The sequence below is a fragment of the Haemaphysalis longicornis genome, unplaced genomic scaffold (genome assembly GCF_048455015.1).
Source record: "Haemaphysalis longicornis isolate Haplotype H1 unplaced genomic scaffold, Haemaphysalis longicornis Haplotype H1 scaffold_10, whole genome shotgun sequence".
NCBI classification, from domain to species: domain Eukaryota; kingdom Metazoa; phylum Arthropoda; class Arachnida; order Ixodida; family Ixodidae; genus Haemaphysalis; species Haemaphysalis longicornis.
In genome coordinates, this window is record NW_027526204.1 from 149835141 (window position 1) to 149855586 (window position 20446).

Genomic DNA, 20446 nt, shown 5'->3' on the forward strand with positions numbered 1-20446 from the left:
AGGTCCTAGTCATAGTTATTTTTAAAACCAGGCTAGACAAAAATACCAGCGAAACAAACTCCCCGCGGGAATCAGAAATCTCGTTTAGAATCCATCCTTTAAGCTAAAAATATCTAGAAAAGCCGCAAAACTTACGAAATAAGTAAAACTAAAAAAAATGGCGGGAAATTGGGAGCTAGAGAAAGAAGGAGCGAAGCGAGAGGCGAACGCACTTGTTGCAACGATGGTGTGCGCTCCTCCGCAGCGACGGAGGGCATTGCGGCGAAGCGAGCACGGTGTTGATCGCGCGGCGGCCTGGCATTGGCCTTCGCCGCCGAACACCGAACCCTCCCTCCCTTCTCCCCTCCGCTCCAGAAAATGGAGCCGGCCCGAACCGGGGAAGGGCGAGCGATGCCACGTAAGCTAAGGGGAGGAGGACGAAAGAGGTGGGAAAAGAGGAGAGGAGGAGGGAGACGCTTCCCTCTCCCGTCGACCCCGGCGCGGTAACGGCGGCGGTGTCCGCACAGTCTGTTGCGCGGCCGTCGTGAGAGCCTGGTAGGTGGCAGCAGGAACGGCTACGTGTTGCACTAGGATGTGGCGGCGAAGACGACATCGCAGGGTGAGTGTGCGAGCGCCGCTTGGCCTGTCCGTCCGCTCTCCCTTTGTTCTGTGGCCCGTCGCGTCGGCGCCCCGTTTTTCTTGTGGCACGGAGGAAATGGGGACGGGGCGTGGGTGGCAGCGCTTTTGGAGACGCGCGGGTTGCGCCAAAGAACAGCTCGCCGCCGGCGCCGACTGGGCGCCATGTTTTCAAGGGCACGCGCTTTGTTTTAGCGCCACTTGCTAGGAGGCGCGTGCGCGCGCGAGCGTGCTTTTTTTCTCAGCGCGGGGGCCGGGCGGAAGAGCTCGGTTTGCCGAGCAACACTGTGACCGGCGGAGGTCTCGAGACGAGCGCGTGGAGATAAAAAGCTCTTCTGTGTTCTCTTTACAGCGACAAAACATCTTTAACTTCTACTAGATATCTATGTTGAAACACTCAAACGCTAACCTATCAAACCCACTAAGGCGACGATGGCACATTACAAAATAACTCAAGCCGTTTGAGGTAAAGTTGTGGCAAGTTACTAGGCATTCCCTCTCGTAACAGCCAGTTTCTCGCGCTCGTGTCTGATGCTGATGAAACATTCGGGATAAGTTGATCTCTGATGTGGCTACTCACAGTGCGGTTTGTGGCGGTTTATAAGCTTTGGCAGAATAAAAGAAGAGATATGACGGCAACTACTCTAAATATTAACGGCTCCATTTCCCCTGGATTAGTCCCTAGATTGTACTTATTAAAAAGTTCTGGGTTCAATTCTTGTTTGCTCCCTCTACACTCTAATGTAAAAACCTGCTACGAAAACTTCCAAGTACCAAAATTTTAGCAGTTTTCTGAAGGTGACAGGGCGTCTTAGTCAATGCCAGAAATCCTTTTTGTGTGTCGCTCTGCCATTATTTTTCGTGTACTTTATTTTTAACCGAAGACTCGACGGCAACAGCTTTTCGCCCTCTTAAAACGCGTGAGATTACTTCACCGTTATTTGAGGGTTACTGCAGAAACGAATGAACAAGTTTGAACGGTGGCAAAGCTGTAGACATGCAAGTGCGTACCTGATATTTCAAGCTGCAGTCGGTGCAAAGCTTTGCACATATTTTACCGATCTGTTCGTATTCAGAAACAGGGTAGCCCAAAATAGAACTGAAGTATACCGTATTTGCACGAATATAAGGCGCTACCTTTTTTTTTTTTTTTGCTAAGATTAGCCTTTAAATTTATGGGCGCATTACAATCGGGTTCAAAGCCGAAATCGACTTCAAAGCGGCCAGCAGCATTGCTATGTACAAAAACTCCTTCCAAAATCCAATTCTTGGTATTCCCAGTCGAATCAGCGTGATGTATTTTTTTTTCAAATTTTTTTTCGTAAACTTATCTGCGCATTGCAATCGGGGGTGCGTTAGAATCGTGTAAATACAGTTGCTGTTGTTGTTGTAAAATTTATTATGAATAGGACGGCACTAGGCCTGTTGCGGTGGGAGGGGGAAAAGGGAAGGGGGTTACGTGCGTCGCACTATGGAGACTTCACACGCAAATGTCCACAGTGAGAGTATAATTCTCTTGTGGTCGTGTGTTGGCCGGATCCAGTCCTCGTATGTAGATACGGATGACGGGCGATGTTCTTCACGTGCGTCCTTCAGTCCTTCACAGTCCCACACCAGGTGACGCATGTTAGGCGGCTGGGCGGCCAAGCACACACTACACTGGGGCAGCGAGAACGGTGGCGGGTTCGGCTGCTTGGAGTACTTCTGTGCGTGGTTCCACCTTGCCACCACGTCCTCCGTGACGGCAAAGCCACTTCTGCTTTCACCACGAACACTTGGGCGCCCCGGGGAAGACCCTTAGGTAGGGGATCCTCAAGGGGTGGTACATGGGCCAGGAGCACTTTGGACCTTTGAAGCTTGTTTTTTCTTCGCTTCTCTTCAGGGCCATGACTAAGGGCTTTGAGAGGAGTGAGCTCAAGCTGCGAGTGGTGGGAAGAGCGAGCCTCACTGGCCAGCTTGTGCACAGTCTCATTGCCCGTGTTGCCAGAGTGTCCGGGTACCTAGAGGACCTTGACATCAATATTGCTGTTCCGTTGTAGTTCGCGGCAAGTCTGCTTTATGGCATATTCCGTGAAGGTCACTCGCGGGGGTCCAACCAGGTTTTTGAGTGCCGTAGCACTGTCTGTTAAAACCCTGATCCGTCGTACTTGCTTGGTGCCATCTGTAGACAAGAGTTCAAGCACCCAGAGGAGGCTAAGGTGAATGGCTCGGAGTTCGAGTTCTGTGGTTGAGGGGGTCTCTTCTAGATGAAACCTTTCTGAGCGGTGGGCACCATCCTCTCTTCTCGCTGCCATAGCTGCGATTCGGGCCTGGGGGTCCCATGCGCAGTCTGTATGGATGCGTAGCTCCTACGGGTCAGGTTTATGTGCGTTAAGGGCCTGTGCTATTGTTTTTCGCTGCTGGGCGTATTTCTGTACGTTTGTCTTGCGCGATAGTGGCTTGAGATCCGTTATTTGGATGTATTGCCACGGCGGAATGTGGGGTGGAACATCTTCTAGTACGGCTTGCATCTGAGGGCCTTCATCTAGTAGGAGCCGCTGTCTTTGGAGACTGTTCTGACGGCGGTCAGCCGCACGTTTCCGTCGATCGTTTATTAGCTCCCGCAAAGGTGGGATTCGCGCATAACGGTACAGTTCGTCGATGCGTGTGTGCCGTGGCAGGCCGGTCACTACTCGCAGAGCAGCTCTATACATTGTTTCGAGCTTTTCAGTTTGTGCTTTACTTATAACTTACTGGCTGCATGAGAGCTTACTAAGAAATACAAATGCCTTTACATCAGTGGGAGCGAGTCCTGCTCCGCAGAATTAAGCTTCCATGCACAGTATCGGGAAACAGTTGATAGTGGAATTAAACTTTGACGTTGGGTTAGTTCAAGACTTGAGACTTCTTCAAAAAAAGTGCAGATACAAGCACCAAAGCAGTGACACACGCGATGTTTGAAGAACACTCAAGACGTAAGCATACGTCGGAGCCAGAAAGTGCTAACAGGCCGAACAGACGAAAAAATGTTTTAATCAGTGGCGAAACAAAAGGAGCCGGTCATGGCTGTTACTATCTAATGCAAGATGCGCAGGTTTAGTTCCTGTGAGGGACACTTATCTACTCCTCGCCCACCCCCCTCCCCCTCACTGTTTTTGATGAAGTCACACTAACGGAACTTTGCGTTATCATTTACTTCTGCGACGCTTGTGTCCAGGCTTGCAGTAGATTATTTTGTGCGTGTATGGTCAAGAATAAATGAAATTCGAACACGAAACTTTGAACTAGAACACGCTAAATACAAAAAATAATGTTTGGAGGTCCACTAATGGCGCGCTATTGGTATAATTGGAAAGCCCCATTTCCGAAGCCTTGCTTTTGTAATTAAGCCACGCGCCAATTTGACCTGAATGGAAAGAAATGGCGCCATTTGTGTGTTTCTGTTAATATTCTTGTGTTCGCGTTTCATTTGTTTATGACGGCACGTCCGGTTTTCTTGGATTGGCTGCCAGTTTGTGCGGGAGTACCTTGATGTAGACAGCACAACCAATCGCCAGTTCATCTAAGGTGGGATTGCTACGACAACGACAGCCTGTTCTGGCATACCCCGTAGATTACATCAGACGGTTTCTACTTGCAAGATCACCCCAGGTGTAGAATTCTCAGTTAAAATCATTTCGTCGCTGTTTCAAAGTGTCCATTTGGAGCGAGCCCTGATTGGCTGAACTACGCGATCCGGATGTGACGTCGAACAAGCAAGGCGGGTTTCTGCGCATGTCAGAGTGGTCGGAGAACAGGAAGAACATCACGATTGAAACGGAAGCGAAGTGAAAACTTGTGAAACGCACACAACTCAAAATTCCGCACTAGGTGTTTATGTTGTGTGCACAAAAGCGCAGAAGATGTCTTCACTGGGTACACAAATAACGCACCAGGCGTAACCTGATGTTTTTTTTTCCCTATCTGGGTTGATCGAGATTGATTGGATGTTAATGTTGGTTTCGATGCGTACATAACGCTCTATCGGATTTACTGACAGCCTCCAAGGAGATACTTCGACGTGCCCACGGCAACAGCGCACCAGCTCGTCCGGGCGCCTGAGCACTACCAACACATTAGACTGCATTGGCGCACACCATACACCAAATCCAAACGTTTCGGCGTGAACTTACAACACATCACAGTTTGATTTGGGGGCACGTTCTAGACATGCTGAATATGCGGCGCACACACCGCTGGTTCCGATGTGTATTGTAAGATCATCATCATCATAATCACCATCATCATCGTAATAATGACAATCATCGTCATCATCAGCAGCAGCAGGCTACTTAGGTCCACTGCTAGACGAAGGCCTCTCCCATTGATCTCGAACCGCGCATGTCCTGGGCTGCTCTTGTCCATTGCTTTCCGAATTTACTTATTTAGTTCCTCCATCTATTACTGGCCTTTCCCTTCCTATAGATCCGCCGTTCAGTATCCGCTCTATTCCCCTGGTGGTCAAACGGTTGTCATTTCGTCTCACTACATGGTCTACCCAAGATAACACACCATTATTAGGGGCGAAGCCTCTTAAGGGATCGAGCTGTGGACGTCTAATGTCGTCGTCGTAACCGTCGTCTCATGTAGTCACGGTACTAAAACATCGGGACGCGCTAGAGTGCTTCATGCTTCAAAGACGCAAGACTTCAAAGACGCGAGAAAAGCTGTATACCTCTACCCCCCCCCCCCCCCCCCCAACGGTTTCATTTCCGTTGGCAAAAACGCCAAGGCGCCAAGAATACACTTATACACTGCGTGCTTCGCCCCTCCCCAGGTTTCACGTTAGTGGAAACGGCCCGGGATTTTTATGTTGGATACACCACACAAGACCAGGTGTTTCTAGTGTGAACTTCGTACCCGCCAAAAACAGTCTAGGGCACTTTTTTAAAAAGTCGCAGATTACCAAAAATCCACAGGCATAGCTCTAGCTCGGCGTCATTTTTCTCGTCTTGGGGAATCTTGGGGTCTGTTCATTCCGGGTTTCCGGGTCACTTCCTGGTGTTGAGCCGCTGACAGAGTAAAGGCACACGCACCGGAGTTCCCCGGCCTTGCCTGGCGTGCCGTTGTCCACCCGGGAGACGACTCGGAGTGGGGGAATGCGCCGTTGGAGGTGGTGGGGGGAGTACGCCGAATCGATCACGCGGATGCCGGCGCTCTGGAGACGGGGCCGAATTCCTGGGACGCTATCTCGGTGGGAACGCGCGCAAAATTGCGCGGGAAAAGTGCGACCGCGGCAAAATGAGTTCCGACTTGGTCTCGTTAGATTGGGAGCACGGGCTTGACTTCGGACACGGAAGCCCCGAGGGGCGATCAGCGGGATATTTTCCCGGCCTCTCTGCAGCCCTGCTGGCTGTCGAATAACCCCGACGCGGTGAACTGCAAGAGACGGGGCTTCGTGTGTTTGGGCAGGCTTAAATGGGGGGGAAATGAAATGTTCAGCCGACGATATATTGAAGCTTATTACTGCAGTGTGTGGTCATTTTTCCTGCGGAAAGTATGTGGGCGGGATACTTTCTAGGTGGGTTTAGTAATAGTGGCGCTGCAGTACGTTTGAGGGTGTTCTATATGAGCACCCGGACGGTTTTAAACATTCTTCCACGTTTCTTGTCTGCAACTTTATTATGCTTAGTAAGGTATTACGTACACACCAATTCAGTAAGTGGAACAATTGGCCATTCACCTCAACAGTAATCTTTACGGTGGTGATTCCTATCATATGTTTCTCTAGGGACAGTTCTTCAAAAAAACAAATGGGGCCAACTTCACTAATGTGAAACCTGGGGAGGGGGGAAGCATACAGTGTATAAGCGTATCCTTGGCGCCTTGGTGTTTTTGCCAACGGAGATGAAACCGTTGGGGGGGGGGGGGGTAGAGGTATACAGCTTTGCTGTAAACGTCTCTTGTCTTTGAAGCACGAAGCTTGCTAGCGCGAGGCGTAAACGAGGGTCCCGGTGTTTTTTTTTAGTACATGTTACGTCCTAATACTAGGCGTAAACGAGTTTCCCTGTGTTTTAGTAGCGTGACTACATGAGATGACGATTACGACAATGACAGGAGACGCCTACAGCCCCAGCCCCTCAGGGTCTTCGCCCCTAAAACAACGGAAGCTTGTTTACGCCGATGGCCCTCGTAAACTGAATTTAACGTGGTTATGTGGACAGCAGTGTTCCAAATCACAGTAATTGTTCAACTAACAACAGCCAACTTCCCCTGCTTAGGCCTTTAATTTATCTTTGCTAAAGTTTGCTAAAGTTTGACTTTCGTCAAAGGCAGAAGTTGTCCAATCAATCACAGCCCCCAGACGGTCAATACCGCGCAATACGCTTAATTAAATTCGCGGGGGTGGTACGGCGCAGTTTTCTCCCGAGGACGATCGTTAATGAATAAACGTCGCGATAAGATGGTTGATTACTCGCTGGAGTTCTTGATTTAGGTTTTCCTAGATGATGCGCAGAGGCAGTCAACCCAAGGACGGCCATTGGCCAATAAAGAGCAGCAGACGGCGGCTAAACATCCTCCACAATTTCGATTTAAATTTCGCGGGCTGATACAAAGCATTTTCCGGAAGGGCGAAAGTGGCAAATAAAAGGCAGCAGCAGCCGCCCGACCATACCACCCTTTTGTTCTAATTTAACAAAGCTGGCTGTGGAAAAATGTTCCTGTATAGATGAAGTTTATTGGCCAACAAGGACCGTCCATAACATTTATTCTTATGAGGCTTTTTCGAGAAGTCTAAGAAAAAACCAGCCTTTACTTTTTTCCATCCCCTGCAGCCCTTATATCTACATGTGTGTGACGAACAGCATGTAAATACCATAGGCGCACACTGCCTGTTCGCCAGCAGAATGCATTCCTGTTTAAAGGGACCCTGCAACACATTTTTCAACTTTTTTAAAATCATCTTAAATACTTGCAGAACGTAGTCACCCAACACACCCAGTACTTTGATTAGGGGGTCGCGAAGTACCTCAGCCAAAAATTACTTCTCTATGCCCATCAGACAATTCGTAAACTCGCTCAAAAGATTTTTCTCTCTTTCCCGGTCTTGACGTTCTCCGACGGCCCGAATTACGTCACTTAGGCCATGTAGCGGCTTTTGGCCGGTTTTCCTTCAGTTGCAGCAATGAACGCTTTTCGATAGCAACTTAAAAAAAAGCCACAAACACAATTCAGAAATGGAAGGCGTATCTGGTGCGACGAGCAAATCACACAGTGCCGCTCCGTGCTGACGATAACTATAGCTTTCGCAGTGGTTCCAGACGCGAAGGAAAGAGTGAACGCGTTTATCGAAAGTGTTTCAGGGTCCCTTTAAAACTTAGCCCTTACCACGGCACCTTGCATATGCATAAATAGCATTCTGGAAGCCGCTTCCTAGGGGCCTCTTTCTTTTTGATTGCGATCTTTTCATCGGTATAAAGACGCTGGTAACTGTGTTTTTTATCGCTCAGCATATGTGGATTCAAAGTTCCGAATACGTGCTAGACGATGCGTATAAGGTGGCAAGTCCAAAACGAATTTTTTGCCGTACTGTTTTGAACACTTCCCATCTGTCTTAAACGGACATTCAAGAAATTCAAATCCCGGCGCCACGTTCGCATTTCTAACCTGCAAAATTACTTTGCACAACTGCTTCCGCAACCATTTAACGATTACTTTAAATTAAAGGGTGGGATGAGGCAGTTTCCCCATGTAAGGTTACACAGTCACACGTTACTCTAGCCCGCAACAAAAGTTTGTAACCCATGTGTTCCAAAAGTACAGTGTAAGTGAAATGCCGAGCGGTGATTGTTTTTAAAAAAAAACAAGAAATGACGCAGCTTGCACCAGTGGTGCAAAACTGTAGAGACAGCACAGCTAGCGGCCCTTCTTTTTTCGTCGGAGACCCGGCTGTCACACCTCCCATGGATCTCCGAACTTGCCGCCGAAGGTTCTCCATGACTGGCAGACCCGGATCGTTCTGTCCGCAGGCTTTCACACCATTCCCAAAGGGAAGCGCGTTAGCACGCGGTATAGAACCCGCGGTAACCGGCTTCGCGAAGGCGTCTGTGCTTTCCACTGCAGGCGCGAACGCACGTGATCTAGTGAGGAGAACAGCACGCGAGAGATCACGCCATGAACGCAATCGCATAGAAGCCGGTTTTGCAACTCGAGGGACCCAGGTTAGGTCCCAACCACGGGAAGCGGTTTTTTCCTTAACTCGTCTCTTTTTGTTTCACGCGGTGGGGTCTTTTAATTGTTTTCTGTTGTGTTTAATTTGGGGGCTGAGGTTATCGCTTCTTCGTTCTTTTATTGTTTCCAACCTCCCAAACTGTCCGAAATTCGCGCGCTACAGAACCTTCAAGCCTCCTCCAAATACATCCTCTTTATACGTTGATCCTCGCACACTGGAACCCTCCATGCTGGCTTCAGTTGCACACTTTCCACTAGAAAGAGGTTTAGCGCGAGCAGTTTAGAGTCGTGGGCCTGCTCTTCTCACCCCACGCGGCCTCTGCAGCCCTCTCAAGGAGCCCACCTGTTTTGGGTCGAACTGTCCACATTTAAGATGTCCCAAGCTACAAACAGCCCACCTTTTACTCCCACGTCCCCCACTTGACGTACAGTCTTCCTGCCACAATAAAGGCTACCTCCTCCTCCTCCAAACCCATGTGTACATTTGCTTTTCTGTCTCGTAATGAACCGGCCTGGGAAGACGAAATGGAATGGTTTTTGCACGCTACGAGTGCCTGAATTCTTTGCTAGGTGTGTTTATTTTTTCCGCTACAAAATTAACCAATTTGACTCTAAAAATTGTGAAAATTTATATCTGGCTTCTCTTTCTTGTAGGTGTTGCACACTGCGTGCCAACACAATCTCTTTTTGGTTCCAATTGGTTGCGCATGTTATTGTTCCCCGCCGCCACTGACCTCGTACCTTTCGGACCTTTGGGGTGGCCCAGCGGTTAGGTTGCCGGCTTCACGGCGTAAAGGTCCCGGATTCGATTCTCGGGACCACCCTAACCACAGTTTTTTCGCGCGCATTCCCGACACCTGCTTGTGGGCTTCTTGCCTCCTCGCCACTTTATTTCACACTTCTTGGTCTACACTTTGCTCTAACCTGCTCTACACTTTGCCGGTGATGATAGTTTTCCGGTAACGCTCCTCGGCAGAACTAAAAGCTTAAAAATCTCCACTGTTAGAAAAAAAACAAGCGGTGAGGTGACAGAATCAACGTAGTCGTTGTTACAGTCGTTATTAAGCGTTTAGCGATCCACCGAATTGTCGAAGAGCGTTTTTGTGTGGGCGAGAACAGACCGTGACAGAAGCTGAGAAGGACACGGATTCTATGACGTCATTTAATAGGGTCGAAGCCTCTCTGACGTCAGCCGCTTAATAAGAACGCGAACTCCCGTGGCGCGCGGTAGTTCAGTCTACAGACGCACTCGGTGTTTATAAGTACTTTGTCAGTCTTCGTGAAGGCTACATCGCTGACAGGGGAGCACACGAGAAGACGAGTGACACCTAACCTAACAAAGCAGCGGGCGTTCTTGATGAGAACCCGTGGAAGATTAAGCGCTGATGTTTGGATTCGGCTGCACTTGGCTGCCTACGCAAGTGGTGTGAAATAGACGTGGAGTCAGGCTTCGAAAAGGTCAAAACGCAAAGTGGACTGACAACGACGATTATGTTTGCGTTAATGGAGCACTAAACACAGAAACCGCTCGTTATCTCTCATTAAACCTTTAATGCGAAGACGTAGGCGGAAGGAAAGAACGTGGATGTTTTTGCGGGCAACAAGGTTTTGAAATAGAGGAACTGAGCAATCTACAAAGCCATTGCTTATTTTATATTGATAAGTACACGTTATTCATATGCTTGCTGATTTAGAAGCAACATGTAAGAAACATGATTAGGGGCTCCAGATCTCTGTCAGGAACACCTTCAGAGAGAGAGAGAGAGAGAGAGAGAGAGAGAGAGAGAGAATGCTCTTTATTGAAAAAACAGAGAGGTTTGCCGGCGTTTACAGTCACCTACATGCTTCTCTGCTGAGGTTTGGCGCTGGGAGAAGAAAAGGCCCAAGAAAGAGCTGGGCAGGGAAAAAAAAGAAAAAAAAAACGGTCGAGGAATTGGCGCGATAACGGACTTTCAAATTTAGTTTTTGGTCTGAGCTTGGGCCACGTAATTTACAATTTCGAAATTTGGCCAATGTCATCCAAATAGGAGAACAAACTCTGTAGAGCTTGGCGCTGCTTCGAGGGACAAATCCATGGTCCTATCATAATCTGAGGAGTTATTGTTCCCTGGTCTGGACGTTCGATGTTTTCAAAGAAGTGCGATCGTGGTTCCATGTAGGCGGCACATTTTAGTAAAATGTGTTCAACTGTTTCTACACAAGAACAATTATCACATTGCGGATCTGGGGTCACTCCAAGGCGAAATAGGTAACTATTTGTGTATGCGCAGTTGAGCCGTAGACGATGATACAACGTTTCCAGGTTACGAGGGAGCTGTCTCGGGAGCCTCGACTTCAATTCTGGGTCAAACGGAATACTGTATGCATATCAGTCTTTGCACGCATAACGGGAGTACTGCGAAAATCTTAGCGGCAACACAAAAGGGCGCATTTTTAGTTGCGACTTTTGAATTGCATTCACTAGGATGATTCCTAGCAGCCGTTTCTCTTCTCCGGGATAACTGTACGAAAGTGGAAAAGCTTCCAATAGGAAATCCTTGCAACAGCTCCCAGTAACATAGCTGATACAGTTGCGAAAAAAAGCACATAAAATAAATACGGCCACACCAACCCGATAAGTAAAGTTATAATAACAATAAACCAAGAGCCTTAGAAAAGTGCTCGAAGCAAAGGCGATGCGACACCGCAGTTAATGCGAATCTCCAACATTACAACCCGTTAACCTATTTAAAGACAAAATGTTCAACTAACGTTATCTGGGTGATTTTATGCAGCGTCAAATTAGATAATTTTTAACGAACCTATGTGTTGTTACCTCGGCTCCTCATCACGTTTTTGCGTCCTCATACCACCGCCTTTTTTGTGTCCCGTGTAGTAATTCATTATTGCGTTTCTAATTGTTGCAGACACCCTCTTTCCAACATTTCCGATAAATAACTACCATTATTTATTCGCCAAAACATGTATACCCGCGTAATTTTTTATCTATGTCAAGAAAGCGTCGACCCTTCTGTGGATCCGCGCCGTATAACGGAGCGACACGGCAAACAAGACGCGTGTTGCCGCATTCGCACTATGCACTGGCCGCGGCGCCCGTCGTATGCTAGGCCTAGGCTGTTTCAAGAGCAGGGCGCTGCCCCGATTTTTTCCGGCGCGTTTCACAGTGCGTGCCGAAGAGCCACTCAAGGTACAAAGAGGGCAACTAGAAGAGTCTAATAGAAGCAGTTTAAGCATTCCATGAGCAAATCTCGAAATGCGCGTCTTTTTAGCGATTCATGAACTATTGTCGCAACTGGCCTTCTCCTGAACATAGACAGCGAGTACGCAAAGCTGCGTGATAAACGAAGGAAAGAATTCGGGGTGCGCCCAGCTCCTGAAACAGCCTAGAGAACGAGGGCCAGCAAAGCCAGTGCTTAGTGCCCATGCGGCAGCTCTCGTCGTGTTTGCCATGCCACTCCGTCATACGGCGTCGATCAACCGACAGCCGACACTCCCGTGATGTTACAGAGTTTTAGCCCTCCGTGTGCTACGTCTGTTCCGTGGTTACCGTGTTGACCGGGACCCGTCTGGGCACTTGAGCATTCGTTTCGGTCGGGGGGATTAGTTCCGAGGCCGGCCCTCGCCATGCCCGCGCATTCGTTACGGTAGGGTGCGCCCTCCTCGCCGTGCCTGAGAGAGCAGGCGCAGTCGGGTCCCGGTCAACAGAGTAACCACGGAATATACAGAGGATACGGAATACCAAAATTCTCTATACGCATCGAGCGCGGCCTGTAGGGGCGCCACTGAAATCCCCCTAGCGGCCCGTTTCGGAAGCATGCGCGGGAGTCCGCGTCACGCTCCCCAGTGCCGCCGCTGCTTTTGCGGCACGTTCACGACTGAGATTTACCGTTTGCGGGCGTTTGAAATCCATGTTTATGTGGAGAAGTCACTCTGTTCGCAAATGGGGTGTGTTTACGAGAGTATAAATGTTTCGGACGCGATCTCAATGTGGTATATTCAGTCTGTATAAGCGCCAGGTGTGTGTCACAGGCCAGCGTCGCGGAACCGGCATATGATGGAGCCGATTGTAGTTACACTGACCTAAATTTACTAGCCGTGTCTCCGTAACCACCGGGTCCTCAGATGTTCCTGCTATGGCAATACACTACGATTTAAATCGGTTTTGTACGCAATCAGCGGAGCACTCATACCTGACAGCACGCCAGTTACGTTTGCCAATATTATACCTCAGATATTGATCGCCACCATTTACAAGCTAGTATGTGTTAATTTCGGGAATATTCAACAAAAGTACGATGGACAATAATACATAATTATATTCTGGGATCAGCACACGACAGAGTCGTCTTGTGAGGTGAGCGCCCGCAAACATTCATCTGCTACATATATCCTCTGCGAGCAGCGCGGAGACGGGTTTAGAATATAATCCGCTTCCGTGACTTTTCCTTCTTCGAAATATCGTCACATGGCACAGGGAGCCTGCAGAATAAAGCAGAAACTGAAATCAGAGGGCCTTATCACATACCACACTCTTCCAACGACACCATTTATCCCTTGTTGAACAGCCTACCTGCATAATTCCAAAAATGCGTCCGCCGTACGATCAGCTGTTCGTTGAAGTAGAAAAACAAAAGGAAAGTGAACGCGAGATTTGTGTGTGTGATTACAAAAACGTTCATTGCTTGATTCCGCTCCGCATTTGTACACAGCGTCCCCCTCCCCTCCCCCCCCCCCCCTGATGTCTCGCGAAATACCAGTGCATTTCGCGTATAGTTGGTCTAGTGAACCCTACCTGGCTTAAGTTTCGACGAACGACTTTAGCATATGTCAGAAGCTGCATTGTGTTTTTTTTTTCGTTGGAGCTATTATATGTTTCTTAATTCTGCACTTGCACAGCATTTATTTTTCCGTTGTTTCATTAATTTGCCTTTATTTCTTGCTATATGGCGTGTGTCAGCACGTATTTAACGACGCGCAGGCTTGGAATATACTTATCATTTTCGCAGGGTTTATATGTTATAAAACGCATAAGTTATTGTCCGGGATTGGGTAATCACATCCCCGAAACATATTTTTCTGCGACGTATAGTCCACGCTGCAAAATAAAGCCAACCTCTCATTGTGCCAGTATCAGGTCTAAACGAGGCGACGGTAGAATTCATTTGTGCCTGATATTTTGGAGGTGACAGCGGTGATATGTTGCTACCGTCGCCGACGCCCGGAAGAGCGGCGACGAAGCGCGAAAAACTGCGTCCCCGGGTAGCTCTTGAAGGCGACCGCGTACTCTACGAAGACGCAGCTGCTTTTTAAGTGACCTAAACATACTCTTTGCCTATAGACGTCACCATAACAAGCTTTTTTTTTAGGGCGCGGAAAGGCGAAAAGAAGCGAAACAGAACCAAAACACTGCACGAGCCCCTATGAGCCACGCAGCGCAAATCCCGTCAACACCGCGGAGAAGCGGCGGCAGGCGGCGCAGCGACCGCGAAGCTCGAGGCGTATTGACAAATATTTGGCGGGTGTACAGTCATTCGCCGGCAAAAGAAATGCACCAGAAACAAAACTAAAGGTTCACCTGTAAAGCGTGCTCCACCGCGAATGGACTCACGCTGTGGTGAAGACTGACGGTTGCGTAGCGAAATTGCCACAGGTTACGTTGTGTGTCATTGAAGAACGTTCTCCATCTGAACCCTAAGGCAACCCGGGTTCACCTTCACGTCAATAGATAAATTGACAATCGCTGCAGCCAGAAATAAAATTTTGCCGGATGAAGATGTCGAGCAAGCAATTCGGCTCAAAAATTTGATCTTCGCTATGGCAGCGCGCAATGCAAACATGACTCTGCATTGCAAATTCCACAGTGAAGATCACTTTTGTGACTCAAATGGTATGTCTGGTGCTGTCATCTGCCGAATTTGCTTTCTTGACCGCATGGATCGGTCACTAGAATGCATTGTGGGGCAACAGAACCGCGGGATTTCTTGTAGGATAGGTCAGGAGTCGGCGACCTTTTGTTGTGGAGGGCCGATTTGTATGAAGCCGACACGGCGGGAGCAGGACAGCATATTTGTAGGGAGGCGGCTTTTTGGATCTGCACAAAGATCGATTGTAGGGTTTAATGCGGCGGCGCAATGCAGGTGATGAGGCGCGCTGTAGTGGAGGGCTCCGGATTAATTTTGACCACCAGGGGATCTTTAACGTGCGCCGAAATCTCGTACACACGGGCATTTTCGCTTTTCGCCTCCACCAGAAAAGCGACCGCCGCGGCCGGGAAGTGAACCCGCGTCCTCACGCTCAGCAGCGCAACTCCTTAGCCACTGAGCCACCGCCGCGGGTACCTGCGCACAGAAAGGAAGTGAAGACGTTGTCTGGTTATGTGAAGATGGCGGACAATGCCAACTGGAAGCGATCTTTGTTCCTGTCTAACCCCGTTTGAACTCAGAACTGCTGCTCCGTTTCAGACAGGAATAAACAAGATGAAGAGGGGGGGGGGGGGGGCACTGACGTCGTGCCCGGGGCCTTAATACACTGCTTCACGGGTCGCATGTAGCCCGTGTGCCTCATGTTGCCGACCGCTGGTGTAGGAGCTAGGCACTTCTTTTGGTACCGCTCTTATTTTTAGCAAGGTTTCTATTTGTGTTACTTATAACCAGAAGCGGAAGTCTTGGCCATGCGACCCGTTTGTATGAAATGTGTAACTATTTCCGCGTGGCCAGGTTGCACACGCCAGCTTTTACCTGTTATACGAATTGTGCGTAAATACGGTACCCAAGAAATAAAAAAAGTAATCGTAAAATAGACAGCTGTCAATAGAAAAATAATTGGAGGAAGAAATACTGGACATTTGTTAGGGGGAAAAAATATCGTAGTGTCCTTTCCCTACGTAGAAACTGAAAGCTTTGAGCGAAGATTGGTTATAGTAACAGTGTTGACGTATGACTTGAGTGGCAGTTAGGCACGCACACATGAAAAATAACTGAGGAATTACAGCAGAAGAATGCTTCAAATTTAAGCTGCAGCCGAAGTCTCAATTGACTGATTTAACAAAAATTGTTGCTGAGTTAGTTGGTACACAGTTAAAGAAAGAAGAAAACACGGTGCAAACTAGACGTGAACGAAGAAGACAAGGTAAAACAGATACAGGCACCAACTTGAAGTTGGCGCCTGTATATGTCTTACTTTGTCTTGTTGGCGCCTGTATCTGTATTACCTTGTATTCTTCGTCCATGTATAGTTTGCGCCATGTTTTCTTCTTTCTTCAATTGACTGATTGATTGTCATAGATATTGTTTATTTATTTATTTATTTATTTATTTATTTACTTATTCATTTATTTATTTATTTATTTATTTATTTATTTATTTATTTATTTATTTATTAATTAATTAATTAATTTATTTATTCATTTATTTATTTATTTATTTATTTATTTAATGTTCACTGAAACCTCGCACTACATGAGCATCGGCAGTCGGAACGTAAACCGTAGTGCGTAAGTTATAAAAAACCAAGCTCAATATTTTATTACCTCCGCCATTCTTGTATAGCGCATAGTGAGTGTCAGCATATCTGCTGCTTCGGTTTCTAAAACAATAAATGAGAGTGTGCCAAAGTAGCCCTTGCCAAACACCGCATGTGATGCTTTTTTTTACTAAAATAGGTTCTTATTAGGGCATGTATAGAGTAGTCAGAAAAATAAATATGCGACAACCAATACCACAACCTTCTGTTTAGAGGTACGATATGTGCAACATGGTTTGAGGGTGCAATAAAAGTGCGTTAGTTCAAAATTTTTTGCACCAAAGTTTTTAACTCATGAAAATTTAGTTCATAACGTCTGGCTCAAAAAATTCCGGGAAATTTGCATTCACGCGCAAGACTTAAATGGCGGAGCTGTTGTAGGTGAGCATTGCCGTACACGTAGTTAAGTTTCGTTATAATTGTTTGTTTGTATAGGTGCACTGCTAGTAGTCGTTGTCATACGCATCGAAGACGTCATCGTCTTCTGCGCGGCAAGCTTTGGTGGATGCAAAGTAATCCTCGGCGTCTTAGACTTGCACCAGCTCTTTGTCATCGACTCGAGGCAGCGGTGGTGAGATTTGCAAGTCGTGTCAAGGAGTGGCGCACTCGTAGCCATGTCTCCAATTATCCATAATAACTACTCGAGAATGTAGCGGCCGCGGTGACCTCTCCCAGGCGGGGTGCCTTTTTGACGCTGCCGCGCGCGAGGGCTCTTCTACGGTACTCAGCGCACGCGCACGACGACACGAGGACGAACGAACGAGGGGCGTACGCTATGACGTGTCTTTCTCGTTCCGAGCAAGTGTTGCCACGTCTACGGCGAACGCTGGAGGTTTTTTTTATTTATTTTGGGGCCGATTTGGCCAATCTTACGAAGTGCGTATGCGCTCGCGGAGTTTTTTTGCAACGCGGGAACGAACTACGGCCAATAACAACAGCTTGGCTGTTAAAAAATTCATTGCTTTTTCACGAGGAGGATCCTGTTTTGCGATCATACCAACAGATTGTTATTTATTGCTGTGCGCATTTCCAGAAGGTGAAACAACCTCTCTGCTTCGCATGTTTACATTGTATACAAACACGCCGCTATATTTAAAAAAAAAATATCTAGCGATTTTTTTCCCCGGAGGAAAAAAAAAAAAACTGACCACATCGAATGCGCTGTCTTAGATGAATCATAGCCAAAAGCAAGTTTCGTTTCGAAGAGCTGTGTCGTTGCACAGTTGTTTTGTCATCACTCCCCGTTGCAATATTTTCGTCTGAGAGTTTCGGCCTTGCAAGGCCATCATGCAACCCTTGCGTCGAGGAACGAAAAGCTGAATTGCCGGCATTACTGCCCTTTTCGTTTTGCGCTTGTTAATTCCTCCTCCTCCAACAGGGTTGAAGCGGAAACGAGAGATCAACATAACGTGGTAAAAGTAAAAAAAAAGAAGAGGTGGTCCAACTTTCGTTGATGTAGCACCGACACGAGGAATGTGGCAGAGCGCAATCCCAATAACCATTTCCCAGCTTTTGAAAAGAGCGGCTTTGCCACAACAACGCAAAGTGCAGCGCGAAGCTGCCGCAACACTTCGAACGAGTGATAAAAAAACCAAGCGTGTTGTGTAAACAGTGAAAACAGAAACACCGCTGGTGTACATGACTTCGGTGTGCCAGCGATGAAATAGCGGTCGTCTGGACGGAGAACGCGCCTGTATTATAAATGACCGTAGTCGGGCGCACGCTACGTCTGCTTCGTAATACGAGCCCGGAATGGAAAAAGACTGCTCGCGCGAGAGTGCTGGAGAGATGATGGCGCAGTGATCCCCTCCCAACGCCTTCCCGCCAGATTCGCCGAGCTCCGGGGCTCTTGAAGATTTTTCAGAGAGCCCCAATGACGTTGCTGCACAACCAGTAGACAAACGGGAAAAACACTGACGCTCTTCCCAAACATGCAGTGTGGCGAAGCATCGTAAAAAAAAAAAGAGAGAGAAGATCCAAATTCGTGCTTTCCTCTTTTTTTCTCTTTTATCTCCCTTTTCCCACGATCACGAAAACAGAAATGTAGAGCCTCACAGTGTCGCACGTTTCTGAAATCATTGATGCGAACTTCGTTCGAAAATACGGCAATCAATCAAACGGTCTGGAAATAACGGTAAAAAATGATTCACGTGCGCTGCCGCATTCGGTGTTTTCTCGCCCGAGTATTTCAGTAGGCGGGAATGTTGGAGCCGGGCGAATCGATGGCGAACGTTTTTGAAGGTTCGATTGAAGGCCGCGGAAGCGGAATTCAGACGTGCCCGCGAGCAAACAAGACGAACACGTCTCACGGTTGGCTGCCCGCTGCGCGCTCTCTTCGTGAAGGGGAAGCCTCCCCGAATTCGCGCCCATTCAGTCTCGACCCATTCGAAACCTAATACGCGAACCACACTGCCCCTTCCTGTTACCTTCGTGGTGCCTCGAAGCGTGCAGAACTCGAGGTAGTGGCAGAAGGGAAGAAAGACGGAAGGATGGAAGGAAGGAAGGACGGAGGGAAGGATGAAGGAGGGAATGGAGGAAGTGAACAAGGAACGAAGGGAGGGATCAAGGAAGGAAGGAAGAAAGGGAGGAAGGAAGAGAAGAAGGCAGGAAAGAAGTAAGGACGAAGGAAGGAAGGCAGGGAAGGAACGATGAAGGAAGCAAGGAAGGGAAGAAGGCAGGAAGGAGGGGAGTGAGGGAAGAAGGAAGAAAGGAAAGAAGGCGGGAATGAAGGAAGGATGAAGGAATCAAGGAAGGGAACAAGGAAGGAAGAACGGAGGAATGAAGGCAGGAAGGGAGGGAGGAAGAAAGGGAAGAAAGTGGGAAGGAGGGAAAGAACAGAAGACAGCAGGAAGAAAGGAAGGGAAGAAGCAGGAAGGGAGGACGGAGGAAGGAATGAAAGAAGGCAGGTGGAGGGAAAGAAGGTAAGAATGTAGGAAGGAAGGCAGAAAGGAAGGAGGGAAGGAATGAAACAAAGAAGGAAGGAAGGAAGAATGGAGGAAGAAGGAAGGAAGGGAAGAAGGCAGAAAAAAGGAAGGCTGAAAGAAGGAACGAATAAGGGAAGAAAGCAGAAAGTAGGGAAAGAAGGCCGAGGAAGGAAGGAAGGTGACTGACGGACTGTTTGATTGATTGATTGATTGATTGATTGATTGATTGATTGATTGATTGATTGATTGATTGATTGATTTTACCCCCCGAGGGACTCACCTGCGAAGAAGATATTATTGCCACGGAGAGGGAGGGGACAGCCGAGTAGTGGTCCGGAATATTTCTCCCCCAACTTCTGCTATATTTTAACCACTCCCTCCCTCCAGCTATACTGTGTCACCCATTTTTTTCGCCCTCCTCATCACTAATGACAAATCTTCTGACAATCCCTGCTAACTAGCTTATGTTTAGAGCTAGTGATCAAAGTTTGGTAGGCGAACACACAACGACGTAGCTGGGATGGGACGCTCGCCTTATGTACTCGGTTTCAAAACATAAAGCTCAGCAGGAAATAAACCAAGGGGCGCATGTACGCGTTGGGCCCGTTTCAAAATCGTCCGCTTCAAGCGGGCTCGGATTGGCTGAAGGCGGGCGACACGCGTGGGACGCAGAACAATTAAGGCGGTGAGCTCATTTCTGCGCACACGTCAGAGCCCGTGCAACTCAAACTACGTCACGACTCGAAACAGACGTTTGACAGGCTCTCGTGAAACGAAAACAACTCCGAATTCTGCCCCGCTAGAACGAAGAACAGGAAGGAATCAGCGGAGCACACCCATCCCTTCTCTAAGTACGTTTGACAACAAGGCTCCTCGCGTGCTTCGGTTTCTTTCCATCCTGTGACATACATTTCCACAAATAGTTCAACACTACTCATGGAAAAGCAGGCCTTACTGAAAATTGTATTAGATGAATGCAAATTTTATATATATATATATATATATATATATATATATATATATATATATATATATATATATATATATATATATATATATATACAGGGAGGACAGACATTTTGAAGTTCATATTCCTGTAATGAGTATTTTACGCATAACCATCTGGGAAACTGGAAACACTTTACTAATGAGGCAAGCCGCAGTTGAGGGCCCGGCGGGGCGCGCAATGCTGAACG

The 20446-nt window shown here is 47.8% G+C and overlaps 1 protein-coding gene across 1 annotated transcript in view; it reads left to right on the forward strand.

Moving 5' to 3' along the window:
- The first annotated feature begins 514 nt into the window (after positions 1 to 514).
- The window catches only part of Fife (regulating synaptic membrane exocytosis protein fife), a 139737-nt gene continuing 119805 nt past the window's right edge, over positions 515 to 20446 (forward strand). The window contains exon 1 of the mRNA XM_077691202.1: positions 515 to 598. The gene's annotated coding sequence lies outside the window, so the exon portion shown is untranslated. The remainder of the gene's footprint in view (positions 599 to 20446) is intronic.